The following is a 13,308-nucleotide window of genomic DNA, read 5'->3' as shown; positions in this document are numbered from 1 at the left end:
AATTCTGGATTGGAACATGAGTAGGGACCTGTGGAACCAGGGTCTACGTTTTTGGAGAAAAAGGCCGCTTATATCCTCAAATGCTTTTTTATGTCTAAAATGGTGTGTGTAGAACTGAAGTCTGTGTTGCTACTTTGGAAAATCTAGAATTTTGAGGTTCACTTTTAACCAGTTCTACTTCAACTATAAACCAGAGCTACATAAAGACAGATTGTGTCATGCCAATCATGAAGCATGGATACATACTATAAGACACTGTGCCTTTTATTACTCTTTTTTGACATTCATAGGAATCTTTTCCCCTTTGGATATCATATATATATATATGCTGGGCCTTTGAACTGGAGTTCCGTTATGCTTGGAGTTGTTTCTGTTACGTAGAGCCATTCCCAGACAGGCGCCCCACAATTGCCTTTGAGAATCTTGTTTATGGCTGGGAGGACACCTGTTTTAACTCTTAAGCAGATGTGGTGCCTACATAAGGACCTGCTGTGAGGACTGGAAGCATCAAATATTAACCATATGCACAAAGCCTATTAAAATGCACAACTTTTGCTAAGGGTTTCAGCAAGTGGATCCATTTTTGTTTGTAGATGAGATGACAACAATCACTTTCTAGGTTATCCACAGCCTACGTTAGACACCAGTTGTTTGTATAAGAAAGTCAACCATTGTCCTCAAATGAGGGGATGACAAATGTTCACCATCCAATACAACAGAAAAGCTTTTCTGTCTCAATAAGACTATTTAGAAATGAAAAAATAGAAACCAGCTAGATGCAATCATGCCTTTAGTTTGTAATTTGACCCCTCTTCACAGATTCTCTAAACTTAAAGACATGGAATTCCTTGGGCCTCACCTTTTGGTTCTGGAAGTTAGAATTCATTTTCCTTTCCTGATGATTGTGTCTGCATTGCTATGAAACTACAGGAAGTTTTGTTGAGCCTTATTTGTAGCCCAGCTCCAAAACCCCATTGTTCATGGTAAAGAACAGAGCTAGGATCAGTTGTCACAGAGTAAACCAAGCTGCATGCTGGGTTTCGGGGAGCTACGTCCTCCTCCGTATGTTTGCAATGTAAGTGTGGCCTGAAGGAATTCCACAGTAACCGCCTGCATGCGTCAGTCACTGCAGCCCTGCCCCTGATGTCATTAGCCTTCACTTGCCAGCCTCTAGAGTCAGCCTGGGCCAGAACTCCCAGCTGCCCACTCCTTACCAATAAACATGCATATGAGAAAGACATTGGTTGGAACAAGTAGAGGGGTAACATCAACCATGCCAGAACTTTGCCGTGGCCTCGGAGACTTTCCTGAAATGATAAATTTAATATCTTGCCTTTGAACAGAAAGAAAATGTTCAGATTGTATATCCAAAATTCCCAGGCATTTCTCCCAGGGCAGTTTTATGATAGAATGGCGTTCCTCAGGAAGTGTGTTAGACTAATGTATTAACTCTGAGGTTATGGGCTTCAGAGTGTGCATGGAATTTGTGCTTGGTGGGAAGCATGTGTCTAGCTTTTCATTTAGCATCTAGCTGAGCATTTCTGAGGCCAGGATATCTAATGAGACTTGTGGTTCTCAACTGGATCTGCGCCCACCCGGCTCTGATTTTTGCACACGGGTGCAAATCACCCTGATGTAATTTAATCACATAGCTTTTGTTTATTGCATCAGATGGTAGAGCTGATAATTCAGTTCCCAGGAGATCGAGCTTCCCATATGGAAGGGGATCTTTCACACAAATTATATAGGTACTCACAGGGTTTCTAATTCACAAATACATAACTTAAAATGAACCATTCCATTTTCTGGTTCTCAAAGAGTACTGGTGACTTCCTGGTAGCTTTTCCATAGTTTGGAGGCTTCTTTACCTTCTTGTATATAATCAAGATTACTTCCCAAGATTCTTTACTCTCCCTTAATGCTCTCCCTCTTGTCTCCTTCTGTTAATTTCACTTGTCTAGGATTTTTACTTGTATACAGACAACTGCCAGATTTTCATTTAGATCATAACTCCCCAGAATTGCCCCTGCATCTTAAATTACTTCCTAATACCCAGATGAGTCACCGCTGCCCAGGCCTCTTCTATTTGAACTTTGTGTTTGATGCTGAGGAATGGTCTCCTTAGAAACCATGGGCTTCCATTACATCTCCATGTCTAAATTCCTTACCTCCATTCAAACACCCCCAGCCTCCTTTATTCACTAGTGTTTCTTCCTCCCTTTTCCCCCTAAATGATCTCCAGTGTGTTCCCACAGTCTTTATCAGTTTGGGGATTTTAGTTTTTATTTCTTTTGTCTGTTTTCTGAACTTTTGCACTTGTGGTTTTTATTTGACTACTGATTTAAGTATTGCATCCATATGAATGACCCTTAAAACTGTATCCTAGTTCTGTCATCTCCAGAATTCAAGACCCAAATGTTCAACTTCTATGTGGTTCTTTTCATACTGGCCTGTATTCTTCTAGCATTTCAAATGTATCCCATTGAAGATAAAATTGCTGTTTTTTTTTTTCTCCAAACCTTTATCCTCCTTGATTTTTTTATTAGCTTTTGAGGTTAGATTGGTTACATTGGGGAGTATACATGTGTGCATGAATCTCTGGGGGGCTAGGGAATGTGAGGTCAGTGATTCTTCTTTTGCCTGATTCTTGCTATTCACATATTCAAACAGCCGCCAAAGTCTGCCCATTTCACGTTGCAAGGTCTTTTAAAAATGGCCCTTCTGCCATTGCCCACACCAATATCCTTATAATAGCTAACACATTTTTATGTAATTCTCAAGACAAATTTTTGAGACAGGCATTGTAATAAGTCCCTTCATTTATAGTTGATGAAACCGTTTCTTATGTTTAGAAATTATCCCAGGGCCACATGGCTAGAGAGAAAAGGCTGATCTTTGAATTGGAGTAACTTAGTTGTGGATACTAGGCTCCTTAGCTAACATTCTGCTGCTGTAGTTACAATAGTCATTATTTCTCTACCAACTGCATCAGCTGCAGTTCTGTTCTTACTCCCCAGTGTTTCCAGTTCCAAGTTGTCCTCTTCTTTCCCACATGTCTGCCTGCTATGGGTTGGAGATGGTTTAAGGCTCATGGGCTGGAAGCTTGGTCCCCAACGTAACAGTTGTGAGAAGTGGTAGAACTTTAAGAGCTGGGGCCTGGTGGAAGGTGGTTGGAAAATGGATGGGGGTGGGGGGATCTACCCTCAGAGGAGATCAGTGTAGTTCTCCCAGGCCTAGATTAATTGTTACAAGAGTAGTTTGTTATGAAGCAAGATCACCTCACATGCTTGGCCCCTTCCGCACATGGCCATTTCCCTTTCTGCTTCTTGGCCAAGTTGATGCAGCCTGGCCTATAGATACTGACACCAGATTGTCTGGGCTTTTTAGCCACCAGAATCGTCAAAATCATGAGAAAAAGAAGAAGAGGAAGAAGAAGAAGAAAAAAAAAACCTCAGGCATTTTGTTATAGTAGCATGAAACAGACTTAAGACATTAACTTTCAAAATTCTGGTCTTCAAACATATTGCCAGACAAATTGTCTGATTCCCTTAACAAACTGCTGCCTTGAGAAAAGTGTGGTAAAGGAGCGCTAAGTTTCTCAGGACTTGACTATGTTGTAACAACCAAGTGCCATAGGCACACCAGTGTTTGGATACTGAGTTGAACAGACCAACTGTAAAAAAATGTCCTTAAAACTATTTGAGAAAATTCCACATGTGTTAGGAATCAGATGATATTAAGATGAAACTGGTAATTCTGTGGGGTATAATAATAGGTTGGTGGTTTATTTTTTAAAATGAAACATACGAAAGTATTGCAGGTTAAATGACAGGATGAATGGAATTTGCTTTAAAACACTCCACCAAACAATAATAAAAATCTACACACATACAGGAAGTAGATGAAACAAAATTGTTGAAATGTTGAAAAATGCCAAAGCTGGGAGATAGGAATTCATTATATTATTTTCTCCACTTTTTTATATTTGACAGTTTCCATAATAAAATGTTTTAAAAGTAAAAACTTGCTTTTCGAGTCTAACGAAAAGAAGAATGCCTATTCCATGCAGCTTTCCCTAACGCTCTGTTATGATTAATCCCCCCCCCCCCCCCCCCCCGTTGAGGACACGTTGCACATTACCCTGGTGGTGTAGTCATTTAGGTTCATCTCATCCACAGACTGTTAGTTCTTCAAAGGCACAAACCATAATATGTTCATCTCAGTAGACCTCTGAAAGCCAGTCCAGCATCCTAACCTGTGGTAAAAGTTGAGTAAACCTCTTTACATGGATTGCATTGAGTACTATAATGATGGTGCTACAAATGCTGTATTATTCATTTTCTGTTATTAATGAGAACCCACTGTAAAAATCTCTCTGTTCTCATCGCCAGAAATAGTTGTGCTTCTCTTGGTTTATTTTTATCATATGGACATTTTGAATCTTGTAAGTGATCATTTTCCCTCTTTGTGTTGCTCCTCTAAAGCTTAGAATTAAATCTCTGGCCCACCCACAGCAAGGATATAGGCATTTGTGGTGGGTATTTTGTGTATTGGCTTTGTTCCTGGCCCCTCTCTTTAATTTCCCTACTTTTCGATTTCTTCTTGTTGTACATTCCACTTTGACTTTCATTTTAAAAAAATGTAATAAGTAATGTGAACTCTGTTAATTTCTTGCAGAATCTGACAGGATATAAATAGAGTTCATTCTATACCATTGTTGTCCTGAATGTGAGATAGTAGACCTTTTTGTGTCTGCAGTAGACAATGTGTTAAAGTACTTTACATACTGTTCTATTAGTCCACAACTCTGCAAAGTAGGTATGCTGATTTTTTTATAGATGCTATAACTGAGGCCAAAGAGGTCTTTCCCAAGGTCACATGGATTGGAGCTCACCTCTTTCTGTTTCTTTGAATTTAATCCACAGTCTCCTTTCCTTCATAGTTTCATTCAAGTTTAGCAAGTTTTGAAATGTACAAAATATACTTTATTAACATTTGTTTCATCTCTTGACACTATATTGTACTTGATTCATGGCATCTTTTCATGTTTCACTTTACCCCATTCTGTTCTCTGTTGACTGTACTAGAAAGATACCCTTAGGGGAGGTGGATAAGGAAAAAAGGAACAGGAAGTGTGGAGCAAAGAATCCCAAGAGGTGGAAGCTTCAAAAAAAACACTCCTAGCTGATTTTCTTGTTTGTTCAAAGACTTCTTTGACCCAACCATGATATCCCCTTGGCTGTCACAATGACAGTGCTATTAAAAAATAATATTCATCATATGCTTGTCTGTGCTTAGCACCTTGATAAATGTTTTGCTTGTAGTTGTTCATCTCTGACTGTAAAAACAAGGTAATGTGAGAGTTCTTATTATCTTATTACCTGTGACAGATGAGGAACCTGGTGCTCATCAGAGAGGTTAGTGAACCTGCTCAGAATCACAGAGCCAGTGAGAGAGAGAGAGTGGGTCTCAAGCCAAGGAGAACTCTGGAACTGGCCTTCCTAGTCATTCCTATGCTTACCTCAGTCCTTTCCCAATGCTGTCTCCAAGATCCATGTCTATGGGTCATTTCCTTTTTTTTTCTTTTATTCTTACTTTTATTTTGTCTTTATTTTTTATATTTCATATTGGAGCCTTATACTTGGATATAATGGTGGGGATTCATTGTGATATATTTGTACATGCCCACAATGTGATGTATAATTCAATCAATATTGTTCTGCAGTATTTCCCCTTGCCCTCCCCACTCCTTTTCCCAATCCCTTTTCCCTCTACCTTCACTGATCTTCCTTTGACTTTCAGGAGAGCCCCCCTGAACCTTTCTTTTACTATTTCCTCCCTCACTTTCTCATAGGAGACACAACCCATGACTTTTTGAGTTTGGCTTGTTTCATTTAACATAATGTTCTTAAGTTCCATTTGATTTCCTGCAAATGACAGTTTCATTTTTCTTTATGGCTAAGTAAAACTCCATTGCGGAACCAGGCATGGTGGCTCATTCCAAAGATCCCAGTGGCTTAGGAGTCTGAGGCAAGAGAATTACTAGTTTAAGGCCATCCTCCGCAATTTAGCAAGGTCCCAAGCCACTGAGGGAGATCCTGCCTCAAAATAAAAAAATAAAAAGGACTGGGGATGTGGCTCAGTGGTTAAGTGCCCCTGGGTTCAATCCCCAGTACCAAAAAAAGAAACAAACAAACAAAAAACTCCCTTGTGTATATTTACCACATTTTTTTTTATACATTTGTCTACTAATAGACACCTATGCTGGTTCCATACTCTGGCTATTGTGAATTATACTGCTATAAATGTGGGTATGCATGTGTCATTATGGTATGGTGACTTTAATTCTTTAGGATAAATACTGAGGGTAGTATAGCTGGGTCACATGGTGGTTCCATTCCTAATTGAGGAATCTCCATTCTGATTTCCACGGTGGTTGTACCAATTTGCAATCCCACCAAAGTGTAAAGTGTTCCTTTTTCTCCACATCCTCATTTATTGTTTGTATTCTAGATGGTTGCCATTCTGACTGGAATGAGATGCAATCTCAGTCAGTGTAGTTTGGATTTGCGTGTCTCTAATCGCTAACAGTGTTATTTCAGATACATTTGTTGGCTATTTGTATTTTTTTCTTTTGAGAAGTATCTATTTAGTTCATTTTCCCATTTATTAATTATTTGGAGGGGTTTTTTTAGTGTTAAATTTTTTTTAGTGTTAAGTTCTGGTTATTAATCCCATCAGAAGAGTCCCTAGGAAAGATTTTCTCCTGTTCTCTAAGTTCTCTCTTCACATTCGTAATTATTTTCTTTGTTGTGTGAAGTTTGTTAATTCAATGCCATCCCATTTATTAAGTCTTATTATGTCCTGAGCTTTGGGGTCCTATTGAAAACAGTATTGTCTTTGCCTATATGTTGGAGTGTTGACCCTACATTTTCTTCTAGGAGTTGCATAGTTTCTGGTCTGATTCCTAGATCTTTAATCCATGTAGAGTTGGTTTTTGTGCCGAGTGAGAGATAAAGGTTTAGTTTCATTCTTCTATATGTGGATAACCAGTTTTCCCAGCACCATTTGTTAAAAAGCACCTCTTTTTTCCAGTGTATGATTTTGGCACCTTTGTCGAGGACCAGATGACTAGATAGGTGGGCTTGTTTCTGGGCCTTCTATTCTGTACCCTTAGTCTACGTGTCTGTTTTTGTGCTACTACCATGCGGGTTTTGTTACTATCACTCTGTAGTATAATTTGTGATGCTTCCAGGGTTGCTTTTTTGTCTTAAAATTGTTTTAGCTGTTCTATTTCTTTTATTCTTTATTCTAGGACTATTCTGTTTTTCTAGTTCTGTGAAGAATGCCATTGGTGTTTGAATGGGGATCACATTTAACCTTTTTAGTAGTTACTGATGCACCTATCTTAAGTTCCTTGCCAAACTCCAGGCTTCTTGGAGGCCAGGGCCCCATTTCATGCATCTTTATGCTCCCTCTGGCTCTCTTCAGTGTCCTTGTCCTGAGTATATGGATGAAAAATGGTACTTACATCACCACTTTCCTGTCAGACTTCCTGCTGATGTTTATCTACTAAGATCAATACGATGATCTGTAAACACAAACATCTGAGGTTTGCAGCACATTCCTAGTTTATGCTGGTATGGGTTGCTGGCCCAAATGAGAAATAAGAGTGTCTATCTGTCCTAACAGCATTCCCCATTTCATTAAGATGATCTGATAGCAGCTAATAATCCAGAAATTTAAGATGAAAATAACAATAAGGAAAAGGGTCTGAATTTGTCAGATTAAACTAAGTGATTGTCCAAAAAAAAAAAAAAAAAAATCTTTTTTTTTTTTTTGGAAGAATGGGTTTCAGGAATTGCATTCATCTTTGTTGGAGAGTAAGTTAAATATCAGCAACAAATCTAAATAATACAGATCATGTGTTGCTGCATTTATGCACTAAGACAAATCTAGCTTTCAGATTGAGTTTGTAGTCAGGACTTCAAATACCTCCAGACTTACAAAATAGGGCTCATGGTTTTAGAACAGATAACCTCACCCCCTTATGGCAAAATTTCACTGATTCTGTCTCCCAGCTCCCTGGTCTCACTCTCAGTCCCACTCTGGTCTAACCTCTCATGTGAGATTCCTAAAGATAACGGTGAGAAAGATAGGAGTGGTAGCTCCTTTCCCAGAAGCTGATCATTGAAAATATAGACGGACATGTATAATGTTCCCTATCAGTTCCACACTATGTGAAATCCTTGCCTAGTATTTGCTTGAGTGGATACTCTGGACCTCACCTATGAGCAGCACATGTACTAATGTTCCTATTATATTGTGTCTCTCTAACATGCAAAAGGATGATTTCTGTTCCAACTGATTAGAAATGACTTACTGAAATGATCAGCCATCGAATACATTTTAATGCAGTGGCAGTCCAGAACCTGGCAGATAGTTCCCTCTTCCCTCACTGCTCCCTGTTATAAAGTCTGCTTTTTTTAGGAAGCAAGAAGGTAACATATGCACATCAGAGATACAGTTTTCAAGTGATACAAATCTCATCTTTCTTGCTGCATGGCTGCTTGCTTTTCCTTGCACTTTTTTTTTTTTTTTTTTTTGTCATTGAGAGGTTATGACAACATGAGCCATATTGTATTTATAAACATCACGTGTTTCCTTGATATGGCTTGCAGTGTCTGCCAGACAGAACACATGGAAGAAACACTTCTTGTTAGCTCAGCATTGGTTTTAGTTATGCTGATTTCCGGGACAGGAAAAATGCCTTCCTATTTAGATTTAACTTTCATAGAGTAGAAACAAAACCTCTGAATGTCCGTGAAATGGTTTTAACAAGGGTGGATACTGCTCCTTTAAACCACATATTTTGACTAAAAGCTTCCTTCTGTAAGAAAACCAAGCCTGGCGTTTAGTCACCAAGAAGACAGGCAGAGCAGGAAGCATTCGAGAGATGGGTGATTTCCAGGTCTCTGCAAGTCTAGAAAGTTTTTTCTAGAAAAGAAAGATCCACGGAAGATGAAAGGTAAGAACTGTGTCTTTATAACAAAATGTGATTTGGGGAATTTTTTTTTTTCTTTTTTGGTCACGCTCTGGCACATTTACATTCACCCGAGTTAAGCCTTCTGTATTCAAGTTCAATTCAATAAGGAATCACAATTGAGGTTTTTATGTCAACTTCATGTGCTCTGCTTGGAAGGAGACCTCTTTGTTGCTGGCATTCCTCTGTTTTGAAAGATCCACTGAAATTACACTGGGCTGTCTCCATTCCACAAATCTTGTGAATCTAGTTTCTGTTTAACCTTATAATTTAGAAAGGGATTTAAGATGTCAATGTAGTTTGCTTGTACAGAGCTTGTTGATTTATGTGTTTTGTGACAGTGTCCCATGTTTTCAGGAAGATGTTGACTTGTGTTCAGTTTCTGAGACAAATGTAGAAAATTGGAAGACGTGGTACAAATGGGAGGGAAATTAGGATGTGTCCTTTAACAGGCCGGGGGCGGGGGGCGGATTATTTGGTCTTTTGTTCCTGTGAAAATCACTTTAAGATTTTAAATGAAAACAATCCCTTTATCTTGGTTTTGAAAATGTTTAAAGAAATATCAATTTAAACTTGATAAAATGATGTTGAAAACTCCTACCGTTTATGAATAATAGATTTGAGTCTGTTACACCAGGTTTAATGATTGCCTGAAAAAGTCTTTGATAGAAATTACGCTGATTGAAGTGAATATTTTGTCTTACTCTTTCAGAAGTTTGTTCACAAACTATGCATTAATTTCTCTTTAAGGAATTTAATGAAGATTTTATGTCAGTTTTTCTTTAAAGATATATGTGTGCATGGATCTGCTTATCTACATGCTGTCTTTATCACAGTCTGTAGACGAGTTGATGCACATGAGATGTAATTATCCAATGCAATCTAAATAACAGATATTTTTATTAAGTCATAATGATAATCCTATGGCATAGTTAATATTGTACCCATTTTAGGATTGGAAAACTGAGGCTGAGAGAGATGAAGTAGCACACTAGTAGCAGAGCTGGGGTTTAAATCCAGGCTGATTCTCCATAGCCCTTGTTTCTATATCCCACACTACACAGCCTCACCAGTAGCTGATGCCTACAATCTGGAGTCAAATACAGATAATTTATCTTGAGAATAATAATAATAATAAAGTAATATTGGAACTGGCTTCAAGATAAGTTATTTTGTTCTTCAGGGAATTTTTTTTTTAAGATCTGTGGCATCTAAAACCTTGGACTATATCAGCTGATTCTTTAATCATGGACCTAGTTATAAGTTAGTGAAATGAAAATGTGAACATCAGATAGCAAAAAGCACCTTGGGTAAACTGCTGATTTTACTGCTGAAGATTTTATTTCTTTTTTTTTTTCTTGCTTTGTGTGCTGCAGTGTTCATTTAAAATGTGTTGGGGAGAACAGGGAGAGTATTTGTAAGCTTGATTTGGAAGTGAGAAAGTGTCTTTGAATGGAAACTGGCTCAATGTGCCCACCTGTCACTGTTTCAGGACCAGACCAGGGAGAATGTTCCAGAAAGTTAGAGGTGAAGGTTCTGGGGTTAGGGCAGCGAGCTGAATGAGCCATCTCAGAACCAGAGTTTCCCCTGCAGCATTGCTCTTCCCACCCCTTCCTGAAGATTGAGACATCAACTGAGCAACAAAAATACTCTGGTGATTTGCGATGCAAAGTAATTACTGCCAACAGCATCACCAGGCGATGCAGCTGCTCATCATAACACAGAATTTGGGCTTCAGGATCAAGGCAACTTGCTTCCAACCCCACTTCAGCATAAATCCCAGGGTTAGCTAAACAACTAGCACAGCTCAAGTAGACACTTGGAACAGAGCATCAGCAGGTATCGGGTAGAGTTGACTCCCAAAGGGTCCCAAGCCATGGCTGGAGTGTGTGAGAGGGTTTTGCCACACCCATCTACCCTTTGATGTACAAGCCACATGTCTTTTCTTTGCTTTTACAAATATAGATGTTAACGGAAATGGCCTTTGACTAGAAACATATGTCCTTGTATTTTTAAGTCGTATCCCTTGTACCTACATGTCGTTATCTGGCCAGGATTTTGCCTTCCCAGATCATGCCAAACTGTTCCCTACCACATGAGCTGAGGTTCCATGGGTCCACAGTGCACTTCTAGTTGTCCATTCTTTCATTCTTTGCTCTATGCTTTTCCCAAACTGTCTCAGGTGAGCATGTGTTATTTCATATAAACTCGAGAGCGGAAGGAATCATGTATTAATCTTTAAAGAGGAAAAAAGGTGTTTTTTCTCCTGGTAACATAATTCCTCCCTGGTATGCTTTTTTTTTTTTTTTCTCATAGGGTAGCAATCTCTTTGCTTGCCTGTAATTTGCAGGAGTGATAGACACTTTGTCTGCTTTTAAGGAAACAGAGCAAGCGGCTTTAGATTTGTGCATCATTGATGCTCCTTCAATGAACAGGCTTGACTTATTTAGAGTCATTGGGCTTTCTAGGTAGAAAGAGAGTATTAGGTGTCATCTTTGGTAATCCATTCACCTGTAAGTTGAGTCCCAGGAAGTTCAGAGTAGTTGAAGAGGTTTGGTCAAAATCACAAAATAAAGCAGGGCCTGGTGGCACAGCCCTGTAATCCCAGCAGCTCAGGAGGCTGAGGCAGAAGGATTACAAGTTCAAAGCCAGCCTCAACAATTTAGTGAGGCTCTAAGCAACTTAGAGAGACCCTGTCTCTAAATTTAAAATGTTTTTTTAAAGAGGGTTGGGGATGTGGCTCAGTGTTGAAGCACCCCGAGTTCAATCTCCAGTACCAAAATAAATAAATAAATCACACAATAAGGTAATGACAAAAATCAGGCTAGAGCCCAAGCCACTGTCCTCAGACCAGCCCCTTGTCCATATCTAGTGCCCTGTCAGCCTGTTCCATGCCTTTGTTCTCCTCCCCAGGCCTCATGAGGTTTATTTGTTTAATGGACTTAGGAGAGCTGTATATTTGACTTCTCTTTGCCGTCCACTGCTGCCGTTGAGTATTGCCAGGTGTTAACTCCTCCCTTCCAGAAAGCAGCTCAAGTCTCACTCTTCTAGATTATCTTACTCAAAAGACCCAGGAATCCTATAGTAGGTCTAGAGTTCATTAATTGGACATACACAGGACTGCACCAAAAACAAATGGATTTTTGAACTAGATTTAGATTATCCAATATTTTTATGGAGAGAGAATAGGCCACCTAGTCAACTGAAACAACAGCAGCTGCTTCAAATTATGACATACTTTGACTAAAACAAGGTTGGCTTAACAAAGTCATGTGGTATTATAGTATTATCTCTAAATATCAGTTTCTTTGCTTTGTCAAATAGCTCCCACAGTCACTCTGAAACTTTAATGTACTAAAGCTCAGACTGTTTTCTAAGTTGTTCTTCACTTGGATCCATTGATACTTACATGACACAGAGAAACGTGGTTATTAAATTTTAATAATTGTATAATGTTGTTTTTATTGATTTTTGGAAAGACACACAAAGAGCCTGAGAGTGAATGAATATTGTTGTTTCTGTTGCAGTTAAGGAGAAAAAGGAAAGTCAGTTTAAAATTGACTTAAAGAAAATGGTTAAATGAGTGTTAGTACAGCTGGTGTAAGGATATGGGCACAATGGTGGCAGGATCTTGTAGATGCTCGAAGTGAAGAAACCGAAGTTGGGGGTTCATGGAGGGGTGGAAAAACAACTTTAGTGTCAAAATCCAGTCTAATTCGTCTTTAGGAAGTCTCAAGACCTGAGTGTCTCATTATTTGCCACAAAAGAGGAGCTATTCGTTACATCATTTTTTGTGCATATTTATTTATTGGAGGCCCCACTCGATACAAGGTGTGAATATCTAGCGTGTCGTTTGAGGAGGAGGAGGACCTGTGCCCACTGTTCAGGCAATACTAACTCTGGGTTCTTGAAATATAGACAATATGTTTGACTCATTTCGTTGATCGACACATGCACTTGATTTCATTCCCTTCGTTTTTTTTCCTCGTTTCCATGACGTTAAAGGTCATGCTTTCCCTTACTCTGATTTCACTCTTTGAAACTGTTCCTTTTCATTTGCCTTCAGTAGAATAGGAAGAGCTACCAAACAAAGCCCCCTACAGCAAGAAATCACAACGATATTGACAGTGGGGAAATTCAGAAATAGCAGAGTGTGCTCACACAGCTCTGCACTCTTTCATAAAACATGCCACCCCTAACGCATGGGATCTGTGACCACTGCCTGATGGCTTCGTCTAGACTACATGGCTGGCATCTTGTAGTAG

General features: G+C 39.1%; 1 protein-coding gene across 14 annotated transcripts in view; it reads left to right on the top strand.

Moving 5' to 3' along the window:
* Kiaa1217 (KIAA1217 ortholog) overlaps positions 1 to 13,308 on the top strand; it is a 458,856-nt gene that overhangs the window by 362,394 nt on the left and 83,154 nt on the right. Inside the window, exon 1 of one of the 14 annotated variants that reach the window (XM_076832184.1) lies at positions 8,956 to 9,028. The exons of the other annotated variants lie outside the window; for them this stretch is intronic. The gene's annotated coding sequence lies outside the window, so the exon portion shown is untranslated. Of the gene's footprint in view, positions 1 to 8,955; positions 9,029 to 13,308 lie in introns of those variants that run through there. 14 annotated transcript variants of the gene reach the window in all.

Source organism: Callospermophilus lateralis, chromosome 13 (genome assembly GCF_048772815.1).
Source record: "Callospermophilus lateralis isolate mCalLat2 chromosome 13, mCalLat2.hap1, whole genome shotgun sequence".
Taxonomy (NCBI): domain Eukaryota; kingdom Metazoa; phylum Chordata; class Mammalia; order Rodentia; family Sciuridae; genus Callospermophilus; species Callospermophilus lateralis.
The sequence above is the reverse complement of the archived record's forward strand: the minus strand, read 5'-3'. Positions and strand labels throughout refer to the sequence as shown.